This window comes from Balaenoptera musculus, chromosome 2 (genome assembly GCF_009873245.2).
Source record: "Balaenoptera musculus isolate JJ_BM4_2016_0621 chromosome 2, mBalMus1.pri.v3, whole genome shotgun sequence".
Classification (NCBI taxonomy): domain Eukaryota; kingdom Metazoa; phylum Chordata; class Mammalia; order Artiodactyla; family Balaenopteridae; genus Balaenoptera; species Balaenoptera musculus.
Genome location: NC_045786.1, coordinates 32,520,750 through 32,536,147, shown reverse-complemented (window position 1 = coordinate 32,536,147; position 15,398 = coordinate 32,520,750). Strand labels below are relative to the sequence as shown.

Genomic DNA, 15,398 nt, shown 5'->3' with positions numbered 1-15,398 from the left:
AAAGGCCATGTGTGCACACTGCAAGAAGGTGGTCATCTGCAGGCCAGAAATAAGAGTCCTCACGAGAAACTGAATCAGCCAGCACCTTGATCTTGGACTTCCCAGTCTCCAGAGAAATAAATGTTTATTTTTTTTATTTTAAAGCCACCCAGTCTGTGGTATCTTGTTATGGCAGCCTGAGATGACTAAGACATTCCCAAGCCCAATGTTAGGTCACATGGTGGAGCATTGGTAAATTTTTCAGACCGCTCTGAATAATGTTCTGAAACAAACATACTTTATTCTCCATAACTCTGTGTGTCAACAGGAAGTGGGGTTGCCTTTCTGGTGGCAGCTGCTAGTTGACGAGGAGACAGGAAACTGCATTTTGTGTCTGGTCGTGGCAGGTATATATGAGGAAGGGAATGGGGATAATATTTTTTGGTCAAATATCCCATCCACGTAAATTTCCTCTCAGAAAATTCCTGTGTCATCCTGGGCACTTTCACACAACAGTGCCCCGGAAGACATGATGATAGAGGGAAGCGGGCTGGCTCTGTGGTCTAATCAGCCCCTGAGCTCTGGGGCAGTTTTCCCTACTTAGCTGCTATGGCAACAGAATCCAGCTACAGGTGCCCACCTGTCACCAACACTGGGGCCGGACTTCCACTGCATCTGAACACGCCTGTCAGGGTGGGGAAGGCGGAAACAAACATGGAAAGGCTTTGTGTGGCCTCAGGAAATTCCAGGTGGCGGTTAGGAAGCAAGTCCAGGCTGCAGATCTGTGGACTTTCCCTGCTGGATGCCCAGACCCCTGGATGTGTGCACAAAACCGCAATGCTGCCCTCTCCTGGTGGCAGGCACTGCTGTGCATGCAAGAGGTACCATGACTCCCCTACTGGCAAGCACAGGTGGGTGCAAAATGCAGGCGAGACACTTCCTGCAGACCCCGCCCACCCCTGCCACCACCACCCCTGCTTCCAGCAGAAACTCTCCACCTGCCGCAGACCTAAGGCCCATCTCCCAGATCTGTTACTTGTTCCCACGTCCACCTCCAAACCAAGGGCGGGAGTCAGGGTTCTGTCCTGCTCCCGGGTCTGCTGGCGCATGTGACACCTCCCATGACCCACTCTGGCCCCAGCAACGTGACATCGCCAAGGAGCCAAAGGGCACGTCAGGATGTATTGGGAGCTTGCCAAGTGCGGGATCCAGGCTCTGTGGTCACTCACCACTGAGGCCCTTGGTGGGCTCTTCTCTCCTCCTCCCTTCCCACAGGAAGAGTCAGCCAGCCCCCTCCTTGCCCCCCGGCCACTGTCCTGGGCCAGGCCTCTTTCTGCTGCCCATCTGGACTCTTGCAGAGCCTCCTAACCTGTCCCCCTGCTACCACTTTTCCCTGCCTGCTGGGCCCTGAAGCAGCTTGGGCTCAGGGTTTCCCAACATCCTTCATGAACATGACTTACAGCTCCTGGTCCCACACTCTCTCCAACAAGTCTCTCAGCTGATTCCTCAGAGCAGATCAAGGGCTGGGGGGTGGGGTGAGGGAAGGAAGAGGATAATCATTATGCCCCCATTCTCCTCATCTCCCCGTTGCCACCACCACTGCTTGTACCCCAAACCCTCCCTCCTCCTCTAGGCCAAGAAGCCCCACACACATTAACACCAGCAAACAGATCTTTGGAGAACAAGGTGTCCCCAGTGCCAGGGGTAGCCACGTGGCAGCTCTGCCCCAGCCAGGCCACCTGTTATATCGATAGATGTCATCGTGGTATTTTTTAGCAGTGAGACCACTTATGGCTACAGGTCACAGAAATCCAATACAGAACATTCCACACGTTTACTCTCTCATGGAATAAGCCCAGAGGCAGGGCAATTGAATTTGATTAGTTCAGCAGTTCAACATTATCATGCACCCAGCTTCTTTCCCTTTTTCCCTTCCGCCATCAGCAGCTTGAGGTGGCTTTTCTCCCTCCCGTCCTGGTCTCAAAATGTCTGTCACAGCTCCAGGCATCACATGCAGACCGGCAACAAGCAGCAGCAGAATAGCACTTCTTATCGCTCACCTTTCAGAGCAAGAAAATCTTTCCCAGAATTCCCCTGGTGGTCTTCCTGTCACATCTCATTAGCCAGAATTGTGTCCCACGCCCATTCCTAAGCCAACCACTGATGACAAGGGGTATGGAATTACCATCACCATGATTGGCTTAAAATAGTAAAGAGTCACACCCCTGGGGTACAACCTGGCCCCGTCCACCTGCTACTGCACTAAACTGAGGTCTGTAAGCAGGCGAAAAGGGGGCGGCTGCTGGGAATGCAATCGCATAGTCTCCTTCCATATTCATATTTAACTGGCTCCAAGCAGGTGTGGCCAGTGCCCTTCCACGGACAAGCCAGGGCCCAGGTCTGGGAGCAGAAGACTGGGGGAAGAAAAGGACCAGTGACAAGCAGACACTGAGAACAACCATTTTGAGCCAAGAAATGATGAATGCAGAACGATGGCAGTGATGGTTAAAGCAGAAGAGAGAAGACACATGCAAGAGAAATTTTAGCATTAGAATCAAAAAGTCTTGGCAACTCCTTGGATGTGGACGAGGTGGGGAGAAGGGAGTGAAAGATGACTTGGAGTTTTCCAGCCAGGATGCTTTTGAGGATGGTGGAGCCATTGGTATTGATCCGGCTGGACATATTTCTCCTGGATAACTAAGGAGGGCAAGGTGCCTGTATAACGGACCTGACGGTTTTGAGGGCCTTTTCACGCTCATCGGTCTCACTTGTTCCGCACAGCCACCCAGCAAGGCAGGCAAGGTGGGACAGGTAATGGCATTCCCATTTTACAGGTAAAGATACTGGCACTTGTTGGCAACATGGGCCTCAGGTCCTCAGTGTGAGGGAGCCTGGAACTGGGGCAAAATCTGGGCACCTGTACCGGGGGAGTCAGGCTAATCTTGGCTGGGATCTCTGGATTGCTGCGTACGGTCTTTGCCCAGACTGCACCCGCCTCCATGTTCTGGCTTTAAAAGTTGAAATTTCTCTTTTCTCTGTCGTTCATACCAGAGGTCCTTTTGTTGGTCAATTTCAAAGAAACTGACTTCCTTGTGCCGTATTAACCTGACATTTCTGAAGCATAATAATGGGGAATTTTTGTTATTATCTCAGAATGGGGAAGGACTTTCCAAGTATAACAAACTCAGAAGCTGGGAAGGAGGCGGGGAGGGAGAAAGGGGAAAGCAAGGGAGGGAAAGTCTAATAAATTGGTAATAAAAGTAACATTGCAAACACCACCGTAAACAAAATCAAAATGCAATCTAGGAAAAATACAGTATTTGCAATTCGTATTACAGACAAAGGGCTAATTATCCTAATGGATAAAGAGCTCTACAAATCAGTCTGGGATAAAAAAGGCCAGCAAACAAATAAGAAAGTGGACAAAGGATATAAACAGATTTCAGAAAAGAAAACACAAATATTTCTTGAACCTATGAAAATATACTTAACCTCAAATTAAATGCACATGATAAACCATTTTTTTGCCAAGAAGCAAAATGATTGATACTCTCTTGGTGAGGGTAAGAGAAACAGGAGCTCTCATAAATTGTTGACAGAAGAATGAATCGTAATGAATTCTGGAAGGGAGGCAATATCTATCACTAGTATAAAGATATACACCCTTTCACCCTAAAATTCCACTTCTAGGACGTTCTCCTGCAGAAATACTTACACACGTGCCAAATTACGAAAGTACAAAGTCATGTTGTTGTTTGTAAGAACAAAAGATGGAACACTTCCTAGAAGCCCATCAACCGGAGACTGTTTTTTCTTTTTTTTTTTTTAATTGGAGTAGAGTTGATTTACAATGTTGTGTTAGTTTCAGGTGTACAGCAAAGTGAATCAGTTATACATATACATATATCTACTCTTTTTTAGATTCTTTTCCTATATAGGCCATTACAAGGTATTGAGTAGACTTTCCTGTGCTATACAGTAGATCCTTATTACTTACGTATTTTATATATAGTAGTGTGTATATGTCAATCCCAATCTCCCAATTTATCCCTCCCCCTCCTTTCCCTCCAGTAACCATAAGTTTGTTTTCTACATCTGTGACTCTATTTCTGTTTTGTAAAGAAGTTATTAAATGATGATACATCCATCTAAAAAAGAAAGAACTTTGATTGTGCTGATACAGAATAATCTCCAAGACACACTAACTGAAAAACAAGGTGCAAAACAGTATATACGGTAGAATCCATTCATGCAAAATAAGAATACATATGTAGCGGATTTGCACATAGATATGTAGAACTTCCCTTGAAAGATAAACAAGAAACTGGTAACACAGGTTGTCCCTGGGGAAGGAAACAGAGTGATTGGGAACAGAGAAGCAAGAGAAGACGTTTTACTATAAACTCTTTTACGGTTTTAAAATTTACCACGTTCATTGATTATTAATAAATTGGATATAAAACAAGATTGGAATGGAAAAGTACACTGAAAGGATGAAAACTTTGATTAGCATGTAGTGGTTTAGAGTGGTAGGAATGGATATTCTACTAGTTTTCTGTGCTGCATAACAAATGATCACCAACTTAGCAGCTTAAAACAACACAGTTTATCACCTCATAGTTCCGTGCGTCAGGAGTCCAGGCAGGCTTAGCCAGGTCTTCTTCTCATGGTCTCACAAGGCTGCAATCAAGGTGCTGACTGGGCTGCCTTCTCATCTGGAGGCTTGACTGGGGAAGAATCCAATTCCAAGTTCATTCTGGTTGTTGGCAGAATTCTTTCTTTGCAGCTGTATCACTGGGTGCCCTGCTTTTTGCTGGCTGTTGGCTTGAGGCCACTCTAAGATTCTAGCAGAGAGATGTTTCTAAAAACTAATCATGGAAAAAAGCATCACAGAATGAGGAGCTAAACCTCAAGGCAAATCTGCTCAAATCCCTCCCCTGGATGAGTCCCTGTGCCCCCAGGAAGGTGATCAACTTCCCCAATCCATAATTCCAGGACCTTCACCCTGATACCAACCAGGGTTCTTGGCCTTCCCCAATCAATAGAAATTGACTAGAGGCCAGACAAGATATTCAGGCAAGGCTTCATTGGGGTCCCCGCTGCAGCAGCAGGGAGCGAAAACAAACAACAGGTTCCCTTGCTTGTTGCTTATATGGGGTGAGGGTAGGGGTGTGTCCAGGGGTCAGGCCAGAGGGGCAGCTTAGGTGTTCATTCTGCCCGCCCCTTAGATGGTGTTGTGAGCCGGGGGCATGTGCAGTACCCTGCTTTTGCTCCCAACACCCTGTTTTTGCTCTGGGCTCTTCAGAAGTGGAAGTTGGGTTTTTTGGTCTTTTGTATCTTTTTGGGTCCAGAATTTGCCCCAATTGTGCATGCACACAGTTATTTTTAGTCCCATATAATTTCTTTGTATTTTGTTGCTTGCTGAGAGGTGTGTCCAGGTGCCAGCACTGCAGCAAAGGGTCCCAGGTCCCAGCTGGTCTCAACCCTCAAAGGGCCCCACATCACCATACAGGCTCATCTCTGAGTCTACACCCCAGCTCAGAGTCTACACTCCAGCCAGCCCAACAATACTTGCTGCTCCCAGAGAAGACTCTTTGGTGCCCCCATCTTGAGAGATGACGGTCCCTCTCCCAGATGGTTCTTCCCCTCCACTGCCCTTCACATGTTCTTATTCACCTTCTCAGTTCGGCTCTGTTGTCAGCTCTTCTGTGAAGCCTCTACCAGCCCCCAGGAGTCAGCCCCTCCCTCCTCTCCAGATCTCTCTCTGCACCTGTAACATTGTAAAGAGCTTCCACCATTTACTGAGTACCTCATGGGGTGCCAGGCACTGGGCTAAGCCCTGAGGATGCATCAGCTCTAGCTTTCATTAAAATCCCTGCTAAACACCGCTATTATTCATTTTTCAAAAACAGACATAAAGACTTAGAGATACTGCCTAGACCAGGATCGCACAGCTGGGGATGGATCCAGGATTCAAATCCAGGACTCTTCTTTCCACCACTGCAGTCACATTGTATCAGAATTCCTCCCCATCTAGGCCAGTGTTTCCCAAACTCTTCTAGACTTTGACCCTTAGTAAGAAACACACTTTACATTACAATCTAGTACTCACTGACTTATACGAAAGTTTTGGGAAACAATATCTACCCTTTCTACTTATGGTGCCCTCATTTTACTTCATTTCCTGAAATGCCAGTCGTCATAATCCACTGATGGGCAGCAACTCCTAGTTTTTAAACACTGCTCTGAATTGGCAGCTCCTGCATTCACAGACCTGGCACAGAGCTTAACACACAGTAGGCACTCAGTCTATTCCCAGCCTGACTTCCACTGAGTCAGAGCTCTGAGCTGGCCTCAGGAAAAAACTGATCCCTAAAACCAGTAGGCAGGGTCCCTGTGACCCAACAGCCCCAGTGGTGAATCCAATGGTCCCGGTGTTAAATTCAGAAGACAGCAGAAGCTCCTGGATGCAAAGCTGGAAGTCTCCCCCGCCCCGGAGAACCCTGCCGGTTCGTAGGTCCGAGGCAGCAGCGCTGTGCCAGGCTTCCTGGCCCCATGGCCGGGGTCAGAGACCTGGTGTGGTAGTCCAACAGCACAGGCCTGAGGACAGAGAGGAAGTGACCAGGGAGTGGCCAGGGACGAGGGGTACTGCCAGCATCCTGTGCCTCCCCGATGGGTGATGGCACCTGCCAGCCGAGCAGTGACAGGCAGGTGAGTTTCATCAGCCCTGGATTTCGCCTCTGACTAAGCAAAGACTGAGCTCCCTAAGAAGCTGGATTCTAAATTTAGCACCAAACTCTGGGAACCTGGTGAGATGCCCCCGCTGCCCGTGGCACAGTGGACCGTGAGGGTGCGACTCCATTTCTCCCCCTCCCTTGGCCTGGACTGTCCGGATGCCCAGGACTCCACTGCTGACTCGCCCAGCGCTGCCAGGTGGGCAGAACAGCGCCTTAAAGACTCTCCTCTGAAAGGCTGCTGTTCTTCTGGGGCAGGCATATGGGGCGCGGGGATAAAATCCTTCACGGAGCTCAGTTTCCAAGGCCTGCCAGGTGCCCCTCCCCGCCCCCGTAGCCCCATCACCGCCCTGACCCTGCAGTCCCCCTAATGCCCCCACCCCAGGGCCTGAGCTGAGCCTAGTCTCCGCTAGCCCTATGTAGGGTGGGGCCTCCACCCCATTCCATCTCAATACTCCGGCTGCGGGGAGGTCCAGAGGCTGGGCAAGGATGACCCCTTCCCCACCATCCAGCCCAAAAGCTTCTCCTCCAAGGGTGAGCGCTGCAGGTGTGCACAGCTCTTGAATAGCAGACTGTAACCAGCCTCCCCGAGTCCTTGATCATCTCCCCTCATCCTCACAAAAACCCTGTGAGGTAGGCACTATGTTGAACCCATTTTGCAGACTGCAGAGGTTAATTAACTTGCCCGACATTATACAGGTGGTTCAGCACAATACCAGACCTCCGCTCTGAAGGGCCGCACTCCACACCACGTGTGTCTGTGCACAGGGACCTCCCCTGAACCCCAGCTGCTGGAGCTGGAGCTGGAACTCTGACCAGCTGTTTCTACCGCGGACTCCCCACAGCCTGCAAGCTAGAGCCTGGGTTAGGATGAGGCTCAAGAGCCACGATGTCAGAGTGACCCTTGCTGGCCATGTGGGCCTGGGCGTGGACCACAGTTACCACATCCGTGAAATGGGTTAGTCTTGCTAGAGGTCAAGGAACTGGTCTACATGGCATCGTTGTCCCCTAATTCTCTAGATCTTTGTTTCAAAACAAACAAGAAAAGAAGAGGCAGCTACAGAGAAGGCCTTTTAAGAATTGAGGTATGATCCAGTCTACAGGATGCTCCCTTTATGGGGTGCCTGGTTCTTTCCTTTCCAGGCGCTGTCCTTTGGGTAAGGTCAATTGTGAGTTTGTGCCTACACGAGAAATACCTAGGAAAGCCCTTCGGAAGGCTGAAATGCTAGAGATGAACAGAAGCCATTAGAACTGCAAGGGAAGGTGTGTGCCCAGGACCTGCCTCATCACCTGGGAGAAGAAAGGATGAAAATGTCCATGATTCGTAGCCTCCCCGTGTGCTGGGCCGAGCACCAAGTGCTTCACGTGCACCATGTCATTTTACCCAACAATGGAATAGTGCACAGTCACTAAAAATGAGACACATGTGTGAACTTGGAGAGATTGTGTATTTCTTTACTGATTTGCATTTTTCTAATTTTTTACGATATACAGCAAAAAAATACTATAGAAACTTAAAAGTGGAAAATACATGATTGGCAAGGAAGCTACTTTTCTCTCTGTGGGAAGGGGCGACTATGCTCTGAATTCAGGACTCAGCCGAGCGTAATCCTGAAGAGCCCTAAATTAATGCAAAGTTAGGCAGTTACTGCACCTGCTGTATCACACAGGGCCCGTGATTGCCCCTGTTGCCACGTGTTTGATTGCAACTTTGATGAACAGAAAACAGGCTTGGCTGGAGGCACAGAGACCAGTCGGGAGGCTACAGCGATGGGAAAAAAGTAAAAGCGCTATTAGACCCTGTTGCCATAGCAACAGCACAGCAAAGCTATTTTGTTGTTAACTCCTGAGAGAAAAGGCAGGACAAAAATTAATGTAAAGTTATAGTACAATTTGGACTGTGGGTATTTAACCTCTTTGTCCCTACTCCTATGAGTACAGTCAGCATGTTCCCAGCAGCTGTAACTACGCCCTCTCTCTTCTAGTCCAGAAACCATATCCGAACAAGCGACAATGCAGTATTTGAGGATGATCCCTAGAACAGCGCTTTCAAACCATATTAAGAATGCCCTGGGGACTTTGTTAAAATGCCGAGTCTGACTCAAAGGCAGGTCTGGGATGAGGTCCAAGATGCTGCATTTCTAACAAGCTCCCAGATGATGCTAATGCTCTTGGTCCACGGACCACACTTTGAGTGGCAAAACCCTAGTCGAGAGGGTTAAACCTTTATAAAGGAAGAAACCAGAACATGCGTGTCTTATTACCTGCTGTCTCCTCCGGGTCTAGCATGGTACCTGGTACAGAAGTGTGGGGAGAAGGAGCAGGAGGCTTAATACATGCTATAGGAATGAACAGATGGATGAACAGATGAATATTGGATTCATTCACAGGTTGATACTGGCCATCTTAATTGAAAAGTTAACACATACCCATGGCAAAACATTAAACGTATGAAAGAGCAAATCTTCCTTCATGGCTGAGCCTCTGGTCACCTGTTAATAGGGTTTTACTTATTTTATTTTATCCTTCCAGAAATTACTGTTAATATATCGTTTTTTTTTTTTTCTTGGCACAAATGGGAGCACACTACGGGCATTGCTCAATCTCTCATGGGTTTTTTCTCTTAAAATATATATTGGAGATTGTTCAATATCTGTACCCATAGATCTACTTTATTCTTTTCAACAACCGTATAGTATTCTTTTCCAAATATATTTAATCACTGCCCCTTTGCTGGAAACTCCTGACCTTACAAATCTTTTGGCGTCTCACATCATGCTACAATAAACACCCTTGTATATATGTATTTGTGCATATGTGTATATGAAAGTTATATGTTGGATAAATTCCTAGATGTGGAATAGTTGGGTCAAAGGGTGTGTATATTTTTATGATGCTAGATAACGTTTAATTGCCTACAAAAGAAGTTGCACCAATTTTACACTGTCACCAATATTTTATTAGAAAGTCTAATTCCCTGCACTTTTAAATACTATCCATTTTTTAACCTTATCAATCTGATAAATGAAAAAAGTCCTTGTTTTCATTTGATTTCATTAAATATGAATGTGATTGTGCATATATTCATGTTTCTATGCCATTATATTAACTAGTAAAGTGTTATTTTATTTAAGAAAGTTACCAATTTTTGTATATTGAGTTGGGAACCAGCAGCCTTACTGAATCCTCATACTGTTTCTAGTAGTTTTTTTCATTTGATTCCTTGGGTTTTCCAGTTACATAACCATAGCATTTGGAAATAAAATCAATTTTGTCTCTTCTGTTACAATTTTTTTTATCATCTTTATTAGAGTATAATTGCTTTACAATGGTGTGTTAGTTTCTGCTGTATAACAAAGTGAATCAGCTCTCCGTATACGTATATCCCCATATCTCCTCCCTCTTGCATCTCCCTCCCACCCTCCCTATCCCACCCCCCTAGGTGGTCACAAAGCACCGAGCTGATCTCCCTGTGCTATGCGGCTGCTTCCCACTAGCTATCTATTTTACATTTGGTAGTATATATAAGTCCATGCCATTCTCTCACTTTGTCCCAACTTACCCTTCCCCCTCCCCTACAATTTTTATAATCATTTCTTTTCTTATTGGTTCATACTCTGGAAAAACTATCAGATAACAGTGGTGATAGTGGGCATCCTTATCTTGTTCCTGACTTTAATCATGTTAATGGGTTTCCATCAGGGACTTCCCTGGTGGTCCAGTGGTTAGGATTCGACACTCTCATTGCCAGGACCTGGGTTCGATCCCTGGTCGGGGAATTAAGATCCCATATGCCATTCAGTGTGGCCAAGTTAATAAAACAAAACAACAAAAAAATGGGTTTCCTTCATTAAGAATAATACTGACTTTGGCATGAGATATATATTTGTTTTATTGAGGAAATATCTGTATTGTTAAGAGTTTTCCCAGTTCCCATTTCATAAATCTGTTTTAAAAATCAAGAATGATAATAAATGAAGTACAAGAAAACACTGCCTAATATTGAATCATCTTTAACTCCTGGAGTGAGCCCCTCTTGGTTATGGTTCTGTCTTTTTTTTTTTTTAAAGATTTTTTTGATGTGGACTTTTTTTTTTTAAAGTCTTTATTGAATTTGCTACAATACTGCTTCTGTTTTATGTTTTTGTTTTTTGACTGCCAGGCATGAGGGATCTTAGCTCCCCGACCAGGGATGGAACCCGCACCCCTTGCATTGGAAAGCGAAGTCTTAACCATTGGACCACCAGGGAAGTCCCCTTTCTGTTAATTGTTTCCATTTGCTATTATTTGATTAGGATTTTGTATTGCTCTTCATAAGTGAAGTTCATCTCTATGGTTCTTTTTTATGCTTCTTTGCATTTGAAATCCATATCATGCTGGCTTAAAGCAAAAGCTGTAACGTTTCTTTTGAAGTCCTCAAACTTTGTTTGAAAAACACTTGTAAAGTCATAAATGCCCAGCAATGGGGAGTGATTAAATTTCTTTGACTAGAATGCTATGAGGCTGTTTAACTCTCTCAGCTGGGCAGACTGGGGAGGGGGCGGCTCTTTGGCAAGTTTCTCACTTCATTCCTTGACAATCCATTGGTTGGCTTCATTTCTATCTATAATACAATCAATTTTGGAAATTTACACTGTCCAAGAGAATAATCCAGTTTTTTCATATTTGTTTACATAAAGATAAGTAAAGCATTTTCTTAAAACTTATTTAATTTCCTCCATATCTATGATTATTTTTCCATTCTTATTTCCAAATTTATATATTTGTGCTTTCTTCCTTCTTGTCTTGCGTAGGTTAGCTAGTGATTTACCAATTTCATTATGTGTATATTTTTATTTCAATTTATCTAGCTCTTGGATTTATGTTCTGGTGTCCTATTTTCTGAGCCAGTAATTTGTTTTCATTTTTATAAATCTTTCATTTCTTTTCCTTACATTTGTTTTTTCATTATTTTTACAACTTCTTGGGTTGTAATAACTAATTCTCACCCCTTCATGTTTAGGAATGTAGGACTCTGAGAACAGCTTTAGCTGTGTCCTCAAGATCTATGCTGTCCAATACAGTACCTACTAGCTATTTAAATTTTAATTTATTAAAATGAAATAAAACTAAAACTTCAGTTCTCCAGGGCATTAGGCACATTTTAATGATTCAATAGCCACACGTGGCTAGTGGCTCCTGTATCAGACATCCCAGATGCAGAACGGTTCCTTCTATGGACACCGAGGCTACAGAATATAATATATAGTTGTACAGGTACAAATGCCTCCAGTTACAAGTGACATAAACCCAACTCAAACTCATTGAAAGCCCTAACGAGAAACATGAGCTCAGTACCTGCGAAGCCCTGAAGTACAGCTGGTTTCAACACAGCTGGATTTATTGCTTCATTTCTCTCCATCTTCTGGTTCTCTTTGTCCTGGCTTCCTCAAATCATATCACCAGGGTTCTTTTGCCCTCTCCCTCTCCCAGTTCTTTCTCTCTGTTTGGCTTTTCTCTGCTTATCTTAGCCATGCAGCATAGCATAACAATGTAGCGTAGCAGCTAAAGCCTCAAGCTACAAAGTCAGACTTCCTGAATATGAACCCTTGTTCTACCATGAATGTAAGTGATACATTACTTAACCCCTCTTTGTCTCAACGTTCTCAAAATGAGGACATAATAAAACCTATTTCATAGAGTTGTTGCATAGATTAAATGAGACAAAGCATATCCAGCACTTCGAACAGCACCTGGTACACAGTAAGTACTCACCGAATACTAGCTGTTGTACGAGTGAATCCTGTTCTCTGCATGTGGCAGGCTGTTTGGCCACTGGCATCTGCAGGCTCACATCATCCAAGCCTAGTAGAAAAGAGACAGTCTTCTCCATTAGCTGAAAAATCTCAGCTGGGGCTCTGGTAGCCCAATTGGGGTCAAATGCTCATCTTTAAAACAGTCACCGTGGTCCAGAGCATGGTTGCTCTTCATAGTAGAGGCCTGGGTCATGTGCCCCAACTCTGCAGCCAAAATAATATTAGTCACCATGATTAACAATCCCATCAGGGATTTCCCTGGCGGTCCAGTGGTTAGGACCCCACGCTTTCACTGCCATGGCCTGGCTTCAATCCCTGATCGGGGAACTAACATCCCACAAGCCGTGTAGCACAGCCAAAAAACAAAAAAACAAAAAAACAATCCCATAAAAACAACAGAGTTTGAGGCAGAGATAGTTTTCCAAAGAAAAAGTGAACTACTTTTGTCAGAGAAAGGATGTGGAAAATTGTGCTGAGTAGTCAGAAACTCAAGCAGTCTCCTACAACCACCCCTTGAATGCCCAACATGTGTACACACACATACGTGCACATATACACACATTTCTTCCCCTGCATATTGTCTTTAAATGCCCACCTAACACAATGCAACTATCCTACATACATCAAATATATATAAACACTTGTGCATTTCTCTCAGTCAGAACTGGATGTGGCTCCTAATGGTCACACAACCTATGATTAAATGATACATGTAACCACCCCTAAACACAGTATACAATGGTGGAGAAATAGTGGTACACACACACACACACACACACACACACACACCTGTTGAGAAAAGGTAAAAGGGGAAACCAAGAAGCACAGTTTCCAAACAATAGTGTAGGCCACATCCTCTATACAAGGATTACAAGGGCTCCAATGTCTAGCCATGGGGTGAATTTCTTGGTCTATCACTATGGGTGCCCCCAATTTTGCACACTGAAAAAATCTCTTGTCCATTATTCTCCATGACATCAGAGATTGGGGAGATACTTCCCTTCTGAAGATTATACTGCCCTAGAAGTCTATTTCCTGTTGGATGACTAAGGGGTCCTGGGAGTTTCCTTTGGGTTTAAGCCATCACAGACCCACTTTGACAGTTTGTGGGTATTAAATCACACAAACTAGTTTAAAATTCTGATCTTCTGCCAGAAAAATTGTTTTCTAGTGCCTTCTTTGAGCTGGCATTCCCACAATAGAAATCCTGCCAAGTTACGGTCTTTGAATCTGAAGCCCTCTCTTGTCATTTCTGTCACTTAAAAATAATCCTTCCAGAAAACTTGGACTGAACTGACCTTCAGTAAATAGACTTTTGGTGCATTCTCATGTTGAATCTGAATTTCTTCTGAAATTTTTAAAGAACAACTTGATTTAAGTGCACTTGAAACTAATACAACGAAAACATTTTCTAAGATATCCAAACCTCAGTTCCTTCATAATCACATGGAAGCAGGAAAACCCACCCACTCTCCAGAAGTTCAATGAGGAATAAAGATCTACTTTTTGTACAATATAAGATGACTGAGAGGCACAATCAATAATTATATTGTCAGCCATTCCTGCCATAATAAGTCAGAGTCAAAGTTAGCTAGCACTCTGTTTGAAAACCAAATAAAATGTCAGCGTATTAAACTTTGGGGCACTGTCTCTAAAACTGGAGTTCAAACTTCATTCATGTCCGTAAGAGACCAATTTCCCCACCCACCCTTAATCATACATGGTTGTCTGTACAAAACAAATTAAGTTCATAAGTACATAAATTAACCATACTTCTGCTGGATGGATATACTCTCATTTGACAGAGCAGTCTGGCAGTTATCTGGCTCTTTGGATCAGCACAGACAACCGTAGTGATCAGGGTTCCTGGCTGCAAGCAACAGAGACTGTGTGTAGCTGATTAAATAGCAAAGGAGTTCATCAAAGGATGGTGCATTGCTCTCTGACCTGTTGGGAAAGCTGAGCCTGGAGCCTAAGATTCCCAGATCAATGAGCAAAACCACACCACAAAGCTGTCTTGTTGATGAAGCCTCCCTCGCTGCTGCCACCTCCACTGTCCCACTGTGGACACTGCACCTTGCAGTCACCCCACCTCTGAAAGTCAGGTGTCTCGGCAGCACCTGCATCGGCAAAATGGACTCCACCCAGAGCCTCTTCCTCACCTTCCTCTCTTTCCAATTAGAGCCTCAAGTAGATGAGTCTGATTAATATATATGAGGTCAGGTATGTGTGTGTCAGACACCAAGCAAGCCGGGGAAATAAGTTTTCAAGGTTCTCATTTAGGGAAGAAGATGGGAATTGTAAGGCTGGAAATTCTCTGAATGTAGCAACGTGGCTCAAAAGGTTACAAGAATCCATAAAATGTGGTCAATGCCCACTACCATCATCAAACTGCATTTTTAGCCAAGAAATCCACATCTGGAAATTTAATCAGATAACTGCCTAAATTCTATATCTTTAGGAGTTATAGAGATCAACTCCCAGAAGCCTACAGACTATTTCATGGATAAATGCAATTGAGACCAAGAAATCTCTCTTCCTTCTTCCCCCAAATCTTAAGTCGGCTCTAAATAAACCACTACTGAATGAACTCCATGATGAACAAGTTTGGTTTGGAGGGAGTCCCTGCTCTTTACACGATGATAACGGGACATTTCTTCCAGTCAGAGAATTTGAGACTTTTTTGGCATTCAGGCCTCCATTTACATCTGGTACACCAGGTTGGATATTCTTAATGTGGTCGGTCACCTGACTTAGAATCGCCCTCTTTTGGTTAGAAGGGGTCCCTTAAAGCCTGCTTTCTTTGTGCCTTTCTTCCCCCTTCTGAATATCAGAAGCTGCAGTTAAATTTCAGTTTTGATTCCAGTGCTCGATTTGATGAACTGGCTTT

General features: G+C 44.6%; 1 long non-coding RNA gene across 2 annotated transcripts in view; it reads right to left on the bottom strand.

The window, feature by feature from the left end:
• Positions 1 to 4,092: 4,092 nt before the first annotated feature.
• LOC118890908 overlaps positions 4,093 to 15,398 on the bottom strand; it is a 52,099-nt gene continuing 40,793 nt past the window's right edge. The window contains exons 4-5 of one of the 2 annotated variants that reach the window (XR_005018851.1): positions 12,468 to 12,557; positions 4,093 to 4,847 (exon numbers count right to left, since the gene is read on the bottom strand). This is a non-coding gene — a long non-coding RNA (uncharacterized LOC118890908). The remainder of the gene's footprint in view (positions 4,848 to 12,467; positions 12,558 to 15,398) is intronic. The other variant, XR_005018852.1, reaches the window with a different exon arrangement.